Source organism: Podarcis bocagei (assembly GCF_964188305.1).
Source record: "Podarcis bocagei genome assembly, chromosome: 1".
In the NCBI taxonomy this organism is placed as follows: domain Eukaryota; kingdom Metazoa; phylum Chordata; class Lepidosauria; order Squamata; family Lacertidae; genus Podarcis; species Podarcis bocagei.
In genome coordinates, this window is record NC_138125.1 from 10,843,306 (window position 1) to 10,858,544 (window position 15,239).

Below are 15,239 nucleotides of genomic sequence, written 5' to 3' on the forward strand. Positions count from 1 at the left end.
AGGGGGGAGAGAGCTGGAGAGCAGGAAAAGACATGTGTTTAGAGGCTTTTTAGAGGGTGCTCTCGACTTAGGCGATTTTTCTTATGCGCACAGGAGCCCGTAACGTAACCTGTGCATAAGTGGAGGGTGGACCTGTATACACAAGCCTTTTGGATTTATTGCTACATACTGAATCAATGTTTGACTCAAAATATTATATGAAGGTAACCATGAATGTGGCAAGTCATCATAAATCTCCTCAGAACAGTTGACGGTTTCCATTTTATTCACAGTGGCAAGTGAGTTACGCTGTTACACATTTTCAAAGGAAGTGCATAAAATGTAGATTAATCTCAAGTACCCAGGGGGCTAATAATAATGGGCAAGTCACAAGAACAAACACAGAGCTTTATTTGAACAGCAGACACCAAGAAAAGGAAAAGGATTTTTCCTCTACCCTGCAGTTTGATTAGGAGCAGCAGATTTATTCACAACGTTTAAACAGCATCGCAAAACAAGGGGGGGGACCCCAAAATTGTATTTTAAAGCAATGCTTCAACGGGTACACATTTTGCAGTCTTCAACAAAGCTGTTTATCTTCAGACTCTCACCCAATACATACAAAATAAGATGACAATTTTTGCTTTCTAGTAGGAAGTTCTGGATTCCAAATTTTAGCTGGAAACAAAATAAAAATATATAGGAGTTTTGTGGCATAGTATATTTTTCCCATTCAACACCATGTATCTAATAATAGCCAAACCAAAACTTGAATGTCTGCTCCAAGTCTTGGCTTTGCATGCTCCTTCCTCCCCTTGCATGCTCCAATTTCTTCCCTGACTGGACACAAGCAGCACACCCACTCCAGACTGACCCACACTGATTGGTAGGCTTACATTTATGTCAGACTCCACAATTCACATGCTGTGAGATAGGACAGCTATCACTGTCTCTACTTCTCTACAGACACTGTCACTGTTTACACTGTGAGTGCAAGAGTTGTGCTTTCCTGCATTAGGAGTTATTCCACTGCCTAATTCAATGTGTTGCTGCTTTAAGTGCTTTGTGACTGAGTCACAAACAGAAGAGAAAGAACATATAAAAACAACTGTAGAGCACTACTTTTAAGTAGATTTTTAACTTAAAAAAATCATGTATTGAGCAATCTTTCAACTTGTCCAGAACTTTTCTGCAGGCCAGATGGTAAGCAAAAGAAACCGAGAAAGGGTGGATGAGGAGAGAAAAGTTAGGCAGATGAAAAGCCCACATCTGAAATTTAACAGATTTATACAGTGGAACCTTGGAAGCCGAACGCCTGTAAACTCAAACGTTTCGACTCCTAAATGAAGCCGGACATTCAACGCAGCTTCCGGAGTGTCCTGCAGCCAATTGGAAGTCTTGCCTTGGAAGTCAAATGTTTTGGAAGTCGAACTGACTTCCAGAACAGATTCCGTTTGACTTCCAAGGTACGTCTGTATTAAACCAATGGTGACTCTGGCCCATTGGCAAAATGTGCCCCGTCAGGTCCATTTCAGGAAGTCATGCCCCCACACAACATCAGGTGTGGGGTGGATAAGAATGGGAGTTTAAAAGAATGATCAGCAGCTTAAAGTTTCTGGTTGCTCCTTGGATCCAGCAAGTGCGCTCCCACCTGACTCCAATCCGCTGATGGGTGGATTGGAATGTGACTTCAACATCCCAACTCCCCATGTTTCTTCTTCAAACCATGGAAGTTTGAAGAAGTGGAGGACCTTTGAAGGTACACTCCCATCTGCCCATAAGCAGATTGGAGTATGCATACAACACCCCCCACACCCCCACAAACTTCTTCAAACCTCAGCAGTTTGCTCCAGGGATGTGTACAAAGGACTTTAAATTAGCCGCACAAACAACCCCCACCCCACTTTTCATTCAAACCAAGAAGAATTCTTGCAGAGGGTTCTTTAGAAGCCCCATGGTTCACTTCAATTGGGACTTTAAATAGAAGCACAATCTGATGTCATTATCAGCTCAGGTGGGTTGACAGGTGGGCACCCTTGTCAGAGGCAGGAGAGATAAAGACTTGGCCCTCTGCCCAGAAAAGGTTCCCCACCCCTGGATTAAACCAAGCTGGGTGAAAAACAAATTTCAAGGATACTGGCCAAACAACAATAGCTGCTTCCACATTTTCAAATATTATAGTGAGTGGAAGAGCAGAAGATAAATGTGGCACATCAAAGTTGGTCCATGGGTACTCTGCCCTGCCTAGCAACTGTCGCCTGCAAAACTGCAGAAAGTCATTTATCAACGGATGCCTTAATTATTATAATCATTGATAGTTATATCCTGCTCTTCTGCTCACTGAGCACTTTGATTGACTAACCAAAAAAAAAGCAAAACAATAAAAAGAGCAGCATGTTTCAGCACTAGTGAGCCAAATAAAGCCATCCGCTAGACTTTGGCCTGGGACTGATGGTGTTTGCTCTCTGGCACATCTAAGGCCTTTTCAGTTGGATACATCAGGATTTCTAGGAACCCTTAAGAGATCCGAGAAGTGTCCTGCCTCTTTGGATGGGTTCTATATCCTTATTTACTAACAGGTTCTTAAGCTTAAGGCTGCCAAAAATACGATATCCAGAAAAAGTGTCATAGAATCATAGGACTGCAGAGTTGGAGGAGACCCAAGGGTCATGTAGTCCAACCCCTGCAATGCAGAACTGTCTTTTCTCTTCTGAATGCATGAGCTGAGTAAGATATTGTTTATTTAAAACATATACTACTTTTCTTTCTTTTAGGACTTTAGGGTGTTGTACAACCACTGGTAAAGGTAGGTAAAGGACCCCTGGATGGTTAAGTCCAGTCAAATTCAACTGTGGGGTGCAACGCTCATCTCTGCTTTCAGACCGAGGGAGCCAGCGTTTGTCCGCAGAGGGCTTTTCCGGGTCATGTGGCCAGCATGACTAAACTGCTTCTGGCACAACAGGACACCGTGACAGAAGCCAGAGCACTTTATCTACTTGCGCTGGTATGCTTTCAAACTGCTAGGTTGGCAGGAGCTGGGACTGAGCAACGGGAGCTCACACCTTCGCGCGTATTCAAACTGCCAACCTTACAACCGACACGCTCAAGAGGTTCGGTGGTTTAGACCACAGCACCACCCGCGTCTGTTGTACAACCATTATGTCACAATACAAGTAATGACAAAGGATAAAATCCTTAAAACAGAAAACTTAAATTTACAACAATTTAAGAAGCCTGGATGATTAAGAACTTTTTTGTCTGGTACCAAAAACATTATAAAGGTAGACACCAGCCAGGCCTATTTTACAAGTCTCTGTTATTGTTTAGAAGCATACCTCAGATAAATAAGGTACCTGGAACAGAACTCTAACAGAACTCAGTGCACAGAAATATTGTTATCAGGCTTTGACATGTGTTCTCGTCCAAAACATACCTAAAGCAGTTTAGGCTCCTTCATAATCCTGAAGTGCTTTCTCTGTGAGCTGAAATAGCAGAGCTTAAGTCAGCTGGCATTCAGCTGGATCTCAATTTCTGCAAGACACTTCGTAAGTCCTTCAACCTCTGCCTCTGGGTCAAAAGAGGCAATGCAGACTGAGGCTACTAAAGCTCATGTTAGCACAGCAATCTCCACACTTTATGCAGGCACTTTGTGAAACTGTAGCAGGTCTCAGTTCTGGAGGAGCTGAGATCACCCATAGGGGAAGCACAAACACAAAGAATGAGTAGATATCACTCGTGTAACATGGCAGTTCTATAGCTCTCAAGAATCAACAGATGCAAAAATAAAGCTAATAATGGCTTGGATACCAAGATAAATTAAAGTAGTTTGTGGAAGGAAAGTTTCCCAGACTCTCTTTCCTAGCAGGCTCACTCCCAGCACACGGGATCAAGCCATTCTTATCCTCTGTACCCCAAATGTTGCATGGACCATCACGCAAATCAATCCATTAAACCATTTTCAGACTGTAAGCTGTAGAACGGGGTAGGCAACCTAAGGCCCTGGGGCCAGATGTGGCCCGGTCGCCTTCTAAATACGGACCATGGACGGTCCACGAATCAGCGTGTTTTTACATGAGCAGAATGTGCCCTTTTATTTAAAATGCATCTCTGGGTTATTTGTGGGGCATAGGAATTCGTTCATTCCCCCCCCCCACCAAATGCAATCCGGCCCCCCCCCACATGGTCTGAGGGACGGTAGACCGGCCCACGGCTGAAAAAGGTTGCTGACCCCTGCTGTAGAACCTATTGCCACTGATGCAATTCAGCCCATTTACTTGTAACAAGAGGGCCACTATTATTGCCCCCAAAATAAATACAATATACTATTTCATATATATTGCCCTGTTGCCACCCTTTTCTGTCCCTCATATAGTCTGATTCTCATTCTCACTCCACTCAATATTCCATTCAAGACTCCCTTCCTCCATTTAAACTTCATTTGCAACAGACTCGTGCTGAGCATGCGCAGGTCCACACCATTATGAAATTCTATTGAATAATACTGGTCACAAAAATGCCTCCAAAAAAACAACAAAAACCCAAACTACAAATATGTTGCACTAGGTGTTCCCCTTGACCTAACAGTTTCCTAAAAACCACAGCAAAAACTGAGAAATGTTTCCAGAAAAACCGCCCCAGAAAAGCCTATGCAAGAAAAACACCCTGCACCTGTCAACATGCCTGTCTTGCTCATCAGAAACTTAACTGAGCCACAGAATGCTCAAACTTACAACATTTAATTAGCACAGTTACAGAGATTTGGAGGCACCAAAGGAACTCATGATGGAATGCAACTTCAAGAGTTGAATATACTCTTGTATATTCTATCAAAGGGAGAATGATTATTCAGACATCTTTTTTCCTTCCTCCTTTGTTGTTATGTTGCTTCACAGGTTGTGCCATTAATTATAGTATATTTTTATTGCTGACTATTATTTTTAATTTTGGCTGCAAGCTCATTTGAGCAGTTCAAAAAGTGTAACATAAATATTTAGAATAAATACTATTTGCTGCAGTCTGCTTAATATTTTAGGTCTTTATTTTCCCCCCGATCACTTACATTCCTATATTCACTTTTCCTTTCACAGGATCTTTTTTGTCTTGCATTAGAGGATATCTCTCAAATCTTCACAGGAGAATGGATCAAAGGAAAGGTTTCCATTTTTTTCAAGACTGTGGTTAGGGTAGAGCCAAAGGTTTTTAGACAACAGCATGAAGAAGCTCCAAACCGAGGTATTTATAGACTGTCATGAGACAAGATTAAAAAGCTGCCATACATTCTGCAGTTAGGGCATTATAAATCTAGTGCAAGAGATACCAGAAACGTTTGACCTTTCATGTCACTACAGCATTTCCCCCTTCCTTTCCCATTCTTGGGGGGGGGGTTTACCCCCATCTCAAACACAATTCTAATTCCTTTTCAACTGCAGTCAACATATGCATTTTTATTTTTATTTCTTGTAGCAGAAGCACAATCCGGCTTTGGGATTGCTAATTCCACTTTAAATTTATTTCCCTCTCCACAACTATTTTCCTGGGTCACCAAGTAGAAAGTAATGAAAAACATTCACTTCAAATATATGACTGTTTGCAGTAGGGATCTGTCTCATTAAGGCCCCCAGGTTAGCTTTATTTTATGTTCTGTTTTGATGTTATCGGTCACCAAGGGAACCAGATTAGCATATTCTGCTTTCTCAGTTTAGGGATATTTTTTTTTTAATCCAAGGTTTTGATGCTGGCCTTGAAACCTGACACTCTACCAACACACTCCCACTTCAATTCCAAGAACTACTTGTATCCTCTTCTGGTATCTTATTTCCTGCCTTCTTTCAGGTGAAATAACACTGCAAATCCACTGTTGCTTTAAAATCTGACTCACCCTACTGTATACAATGTGCTTCTTCTCTCATGCAGCACTTTAATGGCATTTACTATTTTGAAATAGAGAGTAGTCTCACCACATCAGTGGCACAAGAACATGCCTTGTGTATCGATGGCAGTTCAAAATCTGAACCTCTTCAACAGTTTCCCCATCAAGAACAATTTTAAATATCTGGAAAGAAGTCTTAAAATGCAAGGCACAGGAATGCAGAAGTAACTTGCTAGATCACAAAGAACTCAACTTGACTCTTGCTCATCGCTTGTCTGTCCAAAATAACTGGGGGCATGCAGCAATTTTTATCACCCTTAACATAATTAAAATGTGATTCTACTCCTTATCTTGACCTGCAATGACAAATCAGGCAGTCTCATCAATTAAAGCAAAATTGTTTTTTTAAAAACCAGTCACTTAGAGTACTGACTGTGGTTATTCTGTTATTCCATGAAAGAAGAAAAATCAGCACAAAAGTCACTCTCTGGAAAAACTTTGGTTTCGCAGCCCTTGCTGTGTCCAGAAAAATATGCTAAAAGTGTGTGGACCACACCTGGTAAAATATCAGAACGGGGGGGGGGGGGGCAGGAAGGGTGTGAGTTGGCCAGGATTTACAGAATATTTCCCTTCCCGTTCCCTAAAGAGGGGGAGAAGAAAAACTGCACAATTGTCTTTTTAAGTTATTAATTTTTTTATGTTACCATCCAACAATTCCCCCTAGTTCCCCTTACTTGTCCTGAAATTAATCCCCCCCCATTAAAAATAACCAACTTTAATAAGATCACAGAATAAGACATCATTCACAACTGAACAATGACTATTTTGCACAGGAATACTGTACAGGAAGCTGCCTTATACCAAGTCACCTTATTTGTCTACCTAGCTAAGTATTGTCTACTCCGAGTGGTATCAGTTCCATGGGGGGTTCAGGCAAGAGACTTTCCCACCCCCACTTGGAGACATCAGAGATTTAGATTTGAACCTTCTGCACGCAAGGCATGCTTTATTTTTCTTTACTTCCATGGACTGGAGTCAGCGGCCAAAAGGTGACTTTCCTACTACACCTTACAGTCGAAAGAGCCCTTGAAAATGCTCCCCTGAGGATTGACAACTCCCCACGACACACACTTTTAAGTGAGATCTGTCCCTTCCCTGTCAGCCCCAGTCTATTCAACATGACCCCATAACCCTCAGGTAAGCATTGGGGTGGGAGGTCCTCTGGCGTTGGCAGGGAGAAAAGAGGATGAAAAAGTCACCTTCCATCCACCCCTGTGATCTACTCCCATGAATATATGTATACAGATAGAGAATTCAGCTTTTCTTTACAACTTTTCAGTCAATTTGATGTGGTTGGTTTTGTTTCTAGCAAAGAGCACACACAGCCCTCCAGTTCTGATATTCCAATCAATCGTATACACACTGGCACACAAGCACACGCACATGCATATAGGCTTGCAAGGGAGACTGTACTTTCCTACTAAAAACACAAAAGAACACTAAAGTGCACTGGTTTTTTTAAGTGTTTGTAAAGGGTCCAAGGTAAATTTACCTAGCAACTTAATTTATAGATATTTTAATAGGGTGATTGTCAGGGAACTGCCATCAGTGCTGGAGGGAGAGAGCAAAATCCAGAGGGATTCCAGAGAGTGTCCTGGGATTGGGAAAGGCAGCCCATCTTCTGGGGAAGAGAATCAGCGTAGCACCAGTGGAGAAGGGGGGCAGATGGGGGAAGCGGCGAGGCGGTCCCATGACTCCTTTCCGGGGACCAGCGGGGAGAGTAGGGGTCCTCCGCTGCCTACACCCTCCTTGCGCAGAAGGCTTTCGTGCAGAGAGAGTAGGAGGAGACTAGGCATCAAAGAGCTTCTTTGCTGGAAGAAGTTTAAGAAATGCCCACTGACGGATTCTGCCAGCGATTGAGACAGCCACGGGTGAGTGGCTGTCCGAACAGAAAAGGTTCACTCAGGCAACCCAGCCAGGTGTTTGCACCGGCTTACGCATGAGCAACCCCTAGAACCATTACAGTGATATTCAGAGTTCTTCTGATGCAACAGCTAAAGTCCCAATCGGAATCAGGTTGCCCAACTGACATTCTCTTTTAGTGAATAGAGTCACGGGGGCAAATAAAGCAGCAGCATAAAAACAGGATAATAAATCCATGCATAGCACAGATCACTGGAAAACTCCAATATCCTCCTCTGCTTTTAAGAAGCCCAGACTACAATGGTCTAAAACAGGGGTCAGCAAACTTTTTCAGCAGGGGGCCGGTCCACTGACCCTCAGACCTTGTGGAGGACTGGACTATATTTTTTTTTGGGGGGGGATGAATTCCTATGCCCCATAAATAACCCAGAGGTGCATTTTAAATAAAAGGACACATTTTACTCATGTAAAAAAAAGCTGATTCCTGGACCATCTGTGGGCCAGATTTAGAAGGCGATTGGGCCAGATCCAGGCCCCAGGCCTTAGTTTGCCTACCCATGGTCTAAAATGTTTCCATAACCATAGGGATTAAAATTTTACCTTCGGAAAAATGAAACCAGAGCATCCTACATTCTATAGGGATGCATTTCATACCTGTATTGAGAAGGACTTTTACTCAATGTCAGCAGCTTTTGACACTACTGGTCACAGAATCTTCCTGGACCAGCTCTATAAAGATGGGAATTGCGCTCTGTGGGAGTTTGGCTTCAGAGAGCAGCATCAGGGGACTGCCCGGCAAGTCTGCTAAGGTACCCACAGGTTATCATCTTGTCCCTCACACTGTTTAAGATTTATATGAGGCCAGCGGGTGCGGTCATTAGATTTGGAGAAAAAAGCCATCAGTAAGCTGATGACACTCAACTCTATGACATCCAAGCCAGGTGTGGCTCCACAAGCCCAGACCAGTGTCTGAACACAATGTAGGGCTGGACGAAGGCTAATAAACTGGAGCTGAGTGGCAGCAGGACAGAGGCCTTGTAGGTGAGTGGCTCCACTGTCTAAGATACAGGCCAGTTACTGGATGGGGTTACATTCCCTCTGATGGAACAGGTTTAAGGTTTTGCTGTTAGTATACAAAGCAACTACTCAGGACCAGGACCAGGTTACCTGAAGGGGGACACTCCTTGTGGTATCACACGTGCCAGAAGTCAGATAAGCATCAAAGATATGTACTTTTTGTCGTAACACACACACACACAAATACACACACACGTATTTGTATTTCTGCAGGCCTTCCCAAAAGTCTATACACTCACTGGCTATGCCCATGCCACAATCACATTCCTAAATATTTAAAGGTTTATTTAAAAAATCTAATAACCAATACTGCTCTGTACTTCTTCAAATTCAATGAAGCTTGCACACACAGGACCTAAAAATAGATTCAGGTAAATATCAACCTTTGCATTACAGGAGCAACACTAACTCTGTTTTGATGCTAGATAGGCACATGTTTTTCAATAATCTCTGAGAAGATAGGCATGTAATTTTCAATATACATCTAACCTACGCTGCCTTTTTTAATGTATCATTCAAATAAACTGCAGACAGATACCATCTTACTAGGTAACATTTACATGACTGAATGCACTACCAAAATTCAAGAATAGTACTTTTAACACAAGACAAGTTATGTGTTCAGTATTAAAAGCATTTGAAGTCTAGCCATACAATGACAGGCTGTTGTACAGTTTCTCCCTCTTCCAGAATAACAATAAAGTTGATGATAATGATGATTTTTTTCTGGTTTAACATTTATTTTTATGAGGAATTTTAAATTAATTTTCAAAATAATAGCAATCTATTGCTGCACATGCTCTTGGGCTAAGCCCTTGAGAAAAGGTGTAACTTCTGGCTGAATTTTAGCTCCACTAGTAATTGTTGTTTAGTCGTTTAGTTGTGTCCGACTCTTCATGACCCCTGGACCAGAGCATGCCATGCACTCCACTGCCTCCCGCAGTTTGGTCAAACTCATGTTAGTAGTCCAACCATCTTGTCCTCTGTCGTCCCCTTCTCCTTTTGCCTTCCATCTTTCCCAACATCAGGGTCTTTCCCAGGGAGTCTTCTCTTCTCATGAGGTGGCCAAAGTACTGGAGCCTCAGCTTCAGGATCTGTCCTTCCAGTGAGCACTCAGGGGTGATTTCCTTCAGAATGGATCGGTTTGATCTTCTTGCAGTCCATGGGACTCCCAAGAGTCTCCTCCAGCGCCATAATTCAAAAGCATCAATTCTTTGGTGATCAGCCTTCTTTATGATCCAGCTCTCACTTACATACATCACTACAGTGGTACCTCAGGTTACATACGCTTCAGGTTACATACGCTTCAGGTTACAGACTCCGCTAACCCAGAAATCGTGCTTCAGGTTAAGAACTTTGCTTCAGGATGAGAACAGAAATCATGCTCCGGAAGCGCGGCAGCAGCAAGAGTGGTGCTTCAGGTTAAGAGCAGTTTCAGGTTAAGTACGGACCTCCGGAACGAATTAAGTACTTAACCTGAGGTACCACTGTACTGGGAAAACCATAGCTTTAACTATATGGACCTTTGTCAGCAAGGTGATGTCTCTGCTTTTTAAGATGCTGTCTAGGTTTGTCATCGCTTTTCTCCCAAGAAGCAGGCGTCTTTTAATTTCCAATAACAATACTCCGTAAATGGTCAATGAATGTTTATGTAATCTTTCTATTAATCTGGAAAGTCTGTATTACTATGGCATTTACAACTAGTGGCTAAAATAACGGCATTTCCCCTAATAGTTATGGAGAAGGAGGAGGAGTCTGGATTTGATATCCTGCTTTATCACTACCCGAAGCAGTCTCAAAGCGGCTAACATTCTCCTTTCCCTTCCTCCCCCACAACAAACACTCTGTGAGGTGAGTGGGGCTGAGAGACTTCAAAGAAGTGTGACTAGCCCAAGGTCACCCAGCAGCTGCATGTGGAGGAGCGGAGACGCGAACTCGGTTCTCCAAATTACGAGTCTACTGCTCTTAATTACTACACCACACTGGCTTTATACATGGGTGGGTGAGCTCTTCCAAATTCAGCTCGGATTTACCACGTTGCATCCCCTAAAAACCATATCCACCAAAACACACTCACCATCTTCCATTGTCATAACTTTAAAATGGCAGCAGCAACAGCTGATGCACATATTGAGAGGAGGGTGTTTGTAGCAGGTGCTTAGAAAATTCACATGACCCAAAATCCCCCAAGCATAGCTTACTTAGCATATCAAGGTGATAGGCAAAGGGGCAGGGTGGAAGAAAGGAAACTACCCTCCTCTTTCTCACCTCCACTGTAGATTCTACCACAAATGAAAAAGTAAAGGGATAGGGTTGGGAAATACCTAGTTTTCCACATTGCAATATATTACCAGCTAACATGGTGATATCTCAATATATCATGATGCCTGAAATAAGGATGGAACTATGTAGAGACTAACAGTAGGGCTGGACAATATCTGGTTGTCAACATTGTGATATATCACCAGCTAAACATCGTGATATACTGATATATCACAATGCCTGAAATAAGGATGAAGCTATATAGAGGCACTGGCTGGCTTCACAGTATTTCCCACATTGTGATTTTTAGCTCACACACACAGACACACACATCATAATTTGTGATATGTAGCCAGGTCAAAAATTATGAAACTGGTATCATGATATAGACTTCAAACCAGTTTTGGACGATATATTGATGCATCGCCCAGCCCTAGAAATGAGGTGTTTCGTGGGCTTGAGAAAATGGCAGAAGGCAGGAATTCTTCTCCAGATCAGACTTCGATCACATATCCAAGAAGAATTCAGGAGCTTTAAAAGTTCACCTTCTGTCTGAGTCAGCTTTTACAACCTCCCAAGTTTGTTTCTAAGCCTGGATCAGATGAACTGGATCATCTAGCAGCTTGACTATATTTTCCTTGTGATTAGCAGCACACACAGGACGCCTTCATAAGAATGGAAAAAATCATCATAAGCAGGAAAGACAGGCTGAGTGAGCTGTACTTGGGAGGACAAAACAGCAATCTAAGAGAACTGAATAATCCAAGAAAGCTCTGCAGAAGTCAGCAAGCCAGACAAAATACTCGAAGATGCATCTTCCTGAAATGCACTTTAAATATTCTAATTGAAATTTCTTTTCAAGACAGAAGCTACAGAACTTAGAATTTCATAAAAAATAACACAAATTTTAAATACGTTTATAAAATTATTTAAATGCATATATTTTAAACTTTCAAAAGGACCAACCCGGAGCTCCTTTTAAAACTCCTACAGACACATCATCTCCAATATCCACAGGAAGGAACTGCAAGATGATCAGCAAAACCTTCAGGAGCTACCCAGAAGAAACAAACAGGTCAATCTTGCTCCTGCTGAGCAAGAGTCCTGCTGGATCAGGCCAACAGCCTATCTATTCCAGCATCCTGTTCTCACTGTGGCCAACCAGATACCTACAGGGATCCCACATACAGAATATGAGCACAGTAGCACTCTCCAGATTACGATTCCCAGCAGTTGGCGTTCAGAAGCATAAACCCTCATATATTTGGAGGTAAATCTAGTCACAAGGGCTGTTTCTTACTGCTGCCTGCCTTGCTCCACACTTACCCACCTTAGCCAAAGCCTTTAGAGACTTTATCACCACACACAACTCTTCTTATGGCCCATGAGATATAAAGCTATGTTTTCAATACATCAGCATTCTGAGGAAGCCTAGAAGAAATATCAGGCCCCAAATTCCTAGGTTTGAATCACACACCACCTGATTAAGGTACTGGAATGATTAAGGCACCAAATATTTATGACTTAGTGCTATGGCTAACTTTTCCAGTCTGGTGACACAAGTGCATTAGTAGTAGCCATCCAGTGTAAGAAGATACAGGGAGGCTGAAACCTGCAATCAGGGAAGTGGTCAAATGCCTTAACCACAATCATGGCAGCTCTTGATTATTAGGAAGCATGTTAAAAGAAATTAATTTAATTATGATTGAGCACACAGTATCTGAAGGGAAAGTGCACCTATTCTGTATCACTCAGAAGGAACCTTATAAAGAGCTCTCTAAGGCCAAGGAGCTAAAATACATCAATTTATTGAGCTATATAAATTTGTGCCACGAAGGCAGGACAGAAAGCAAGCCAGAGATGATCCTCCTTGACTACTATCCCCATATGTTCTTTTCAAGAAGGAACAAACAAATGTGTGCATTTGGAGTTTTGAAATAAGACAAGATAATCTCTGCAAGCTTTGTTGAATGACTTTTAAAAGGTGTTCTCTCTTTGAAGGCACTATTTGAAAGAGGATTTCTTTTCATTAATTAGATTGATGACTTCCTCCTCTCTTGGATGTGCAAATACACACCCTTGAATTAGCAATGACTGGAATGCAGATTTTCCATCTGGCCCATAACTTCCTTTCTCCACAGCACAGTAGCTCACCAATGGCCTCTTCACTGATTCAAGCAAAAACTTGGAGAAATAGCATTAAATACAGAATATATATACAAGAATCCTTACAGAACTCTCAAAACTACAACCCATTGTACCTAGACACCCCCACAGTAGGGCTGAGTACAGAATCTACAGCTTTAAAAATACCAACTGCCATGCTTTCCAGGCACAGGTCCATGATTTCAAGCTCCAGGTGCGAGCACTCTTTTTTTCACCCCAGAGCTTTGCCCGTGAAATCTCACTCTTTAAAGCTGAAGTGCAATAAACGGCAACTCAGGTTTTCCACGGATTGACGTATGCTCAGATTCAGCAGTAAAGAGGTTTTTGCAAGCAAAGCTCCCGAACGAAACAAAGAGAGTTTTAAAGTGCGGACCTGTGACACTGATTGGGCCTGATGAGCACTCATTTTGACTGCGGTTGTCTCCAATTGTGTTTAAGCCAGGGTGGTCCACATGCGACCCTCAAGGGCTTTTTTTTGGCAGCCATCAGCAATATTTGGGCCCCGACAGAATCCTAGAGTCCAGTCTCCTTCCCAAAGCCTATAGCTAGCGCTTTATGTGACATACCTTTTCCTGGAGGAAGGAGGGCTCTAGGACCCTACCAGAGCCTCACATCTCCTTTCCAAAGCCTCCTGCCTCACCTACCCAGCTTTGGGAAGGCAGCAGAATGGCCGGGGGGGGGGCGTCACATTTTGGCCTCGCTCCCCCCACCCCCACATGACAAGGCACTGTGAGGCTCATGGGTTCCATGTCAAACTACTTTTGCTGCCCACTTGGTATAAAAAGTCGGACCGCACTGGTTTAAACAATACTTGTTTCATTACCCTAAGCTCTGAAGCATAAGGAAGAGCCACTTGGGCTCCAATAAGTGATCATGTCAACATGCTGGCTTATCTGCATATTCCAAAAATCTGTCAGGGCTACAGCAACCGTAACATCCATTATCAGTTAGTTTGGAAACCAACTGGATCCATCAGACACTGGGGGCAGACCTCCCTGATTGGTTGTACACCTCTGCAGAGGGGGAAAGCAATTGAAATCCTAAATCTCAATAGGAGATGATCCATGCATGACAAGCTCCTGGTATTAATATCCCTTGCTCTCAGATTACCTTCTTCCTGCCTGGTTCAGAAAACCAGATCCCGAGTGTGGCAGGCCACATGCTGCAGAATTGACAGCCTCAGCATGGATGCCTCAAATCTCCTAGAACCAACAGTATGGGAGTTCTCAAGACCATCTCTATTAGCTCGCCCAGTGGAAACTGCTGGGCAGCAAAGCAGATAGTAAACTAGCAGAATCTCTCATCTGTCCTGATTACCCAACATCAGGTTCAGATATACACTCAGGATGTGACTGGAAGGTCGGCAGTTTGAATCCGTGTAATGGAATAAGCACCTGTTGCTCTAGCCCAGCTTCTGCCAACCTAGTAGTTCAAAAGCATACCAATGCAAGTAGATAAATAGGTACCACTGTGGCAGGAAGGTAAATAGCATTTCCGTGCACTCTGGCTTTCGTCATGGTGCCCTGCTGCACCAGAAGTCATGTTGGCCACATGACCCAGAAAGCTGTCTGCAGACAAACGCTGGCTCCCTTGGCATGAAAAGCAATATGAGTGCCGCACCCTATAGTCATCTTTGACTAGCTTTAACCATCCAGGTCCTTTACCTTTATGTTTTCATCTGGCTTACCCCTCCTCCCACACCATACCTCCCCTTACCCAGAAGCACTGCAACTGCTCCCCATCCCACTCTGCCCAGTTGAGTGGGGAGGCACATCACTTGCCTTCCTCCCAAGAACTTAACAATTTAAGCAACAAGCTAAGTTTCTAATTAGGCAAGAACCAGCTCCACAAAAGAGAAAGGGGGGAAACACACATACACAATACCCTTAATCTCAAGTATCAGGAAGGTAGCTGGCTGTTGGGCCCCAACCCTCCCCCACCCGAAGTCACGCCCAACACGGCT

The 15,239-nt window shown here is 43.1% G+C and overlaps 1 protein-coding gene across 6 annotated transcripts in view; it reads right to left on the minus strand.

Annotated features, from left to right (window-relative positions):
- The window catches only part of PPP2R5E (protein phosphatase 2 regulatory subunit B'epsilon), an 87,846-nt gene that overhangs the window by 35,754 nt on the left and 36,853 nt on the right, over positions 1–15,239 (minus strand). The window lies entirely within an intron of this gene.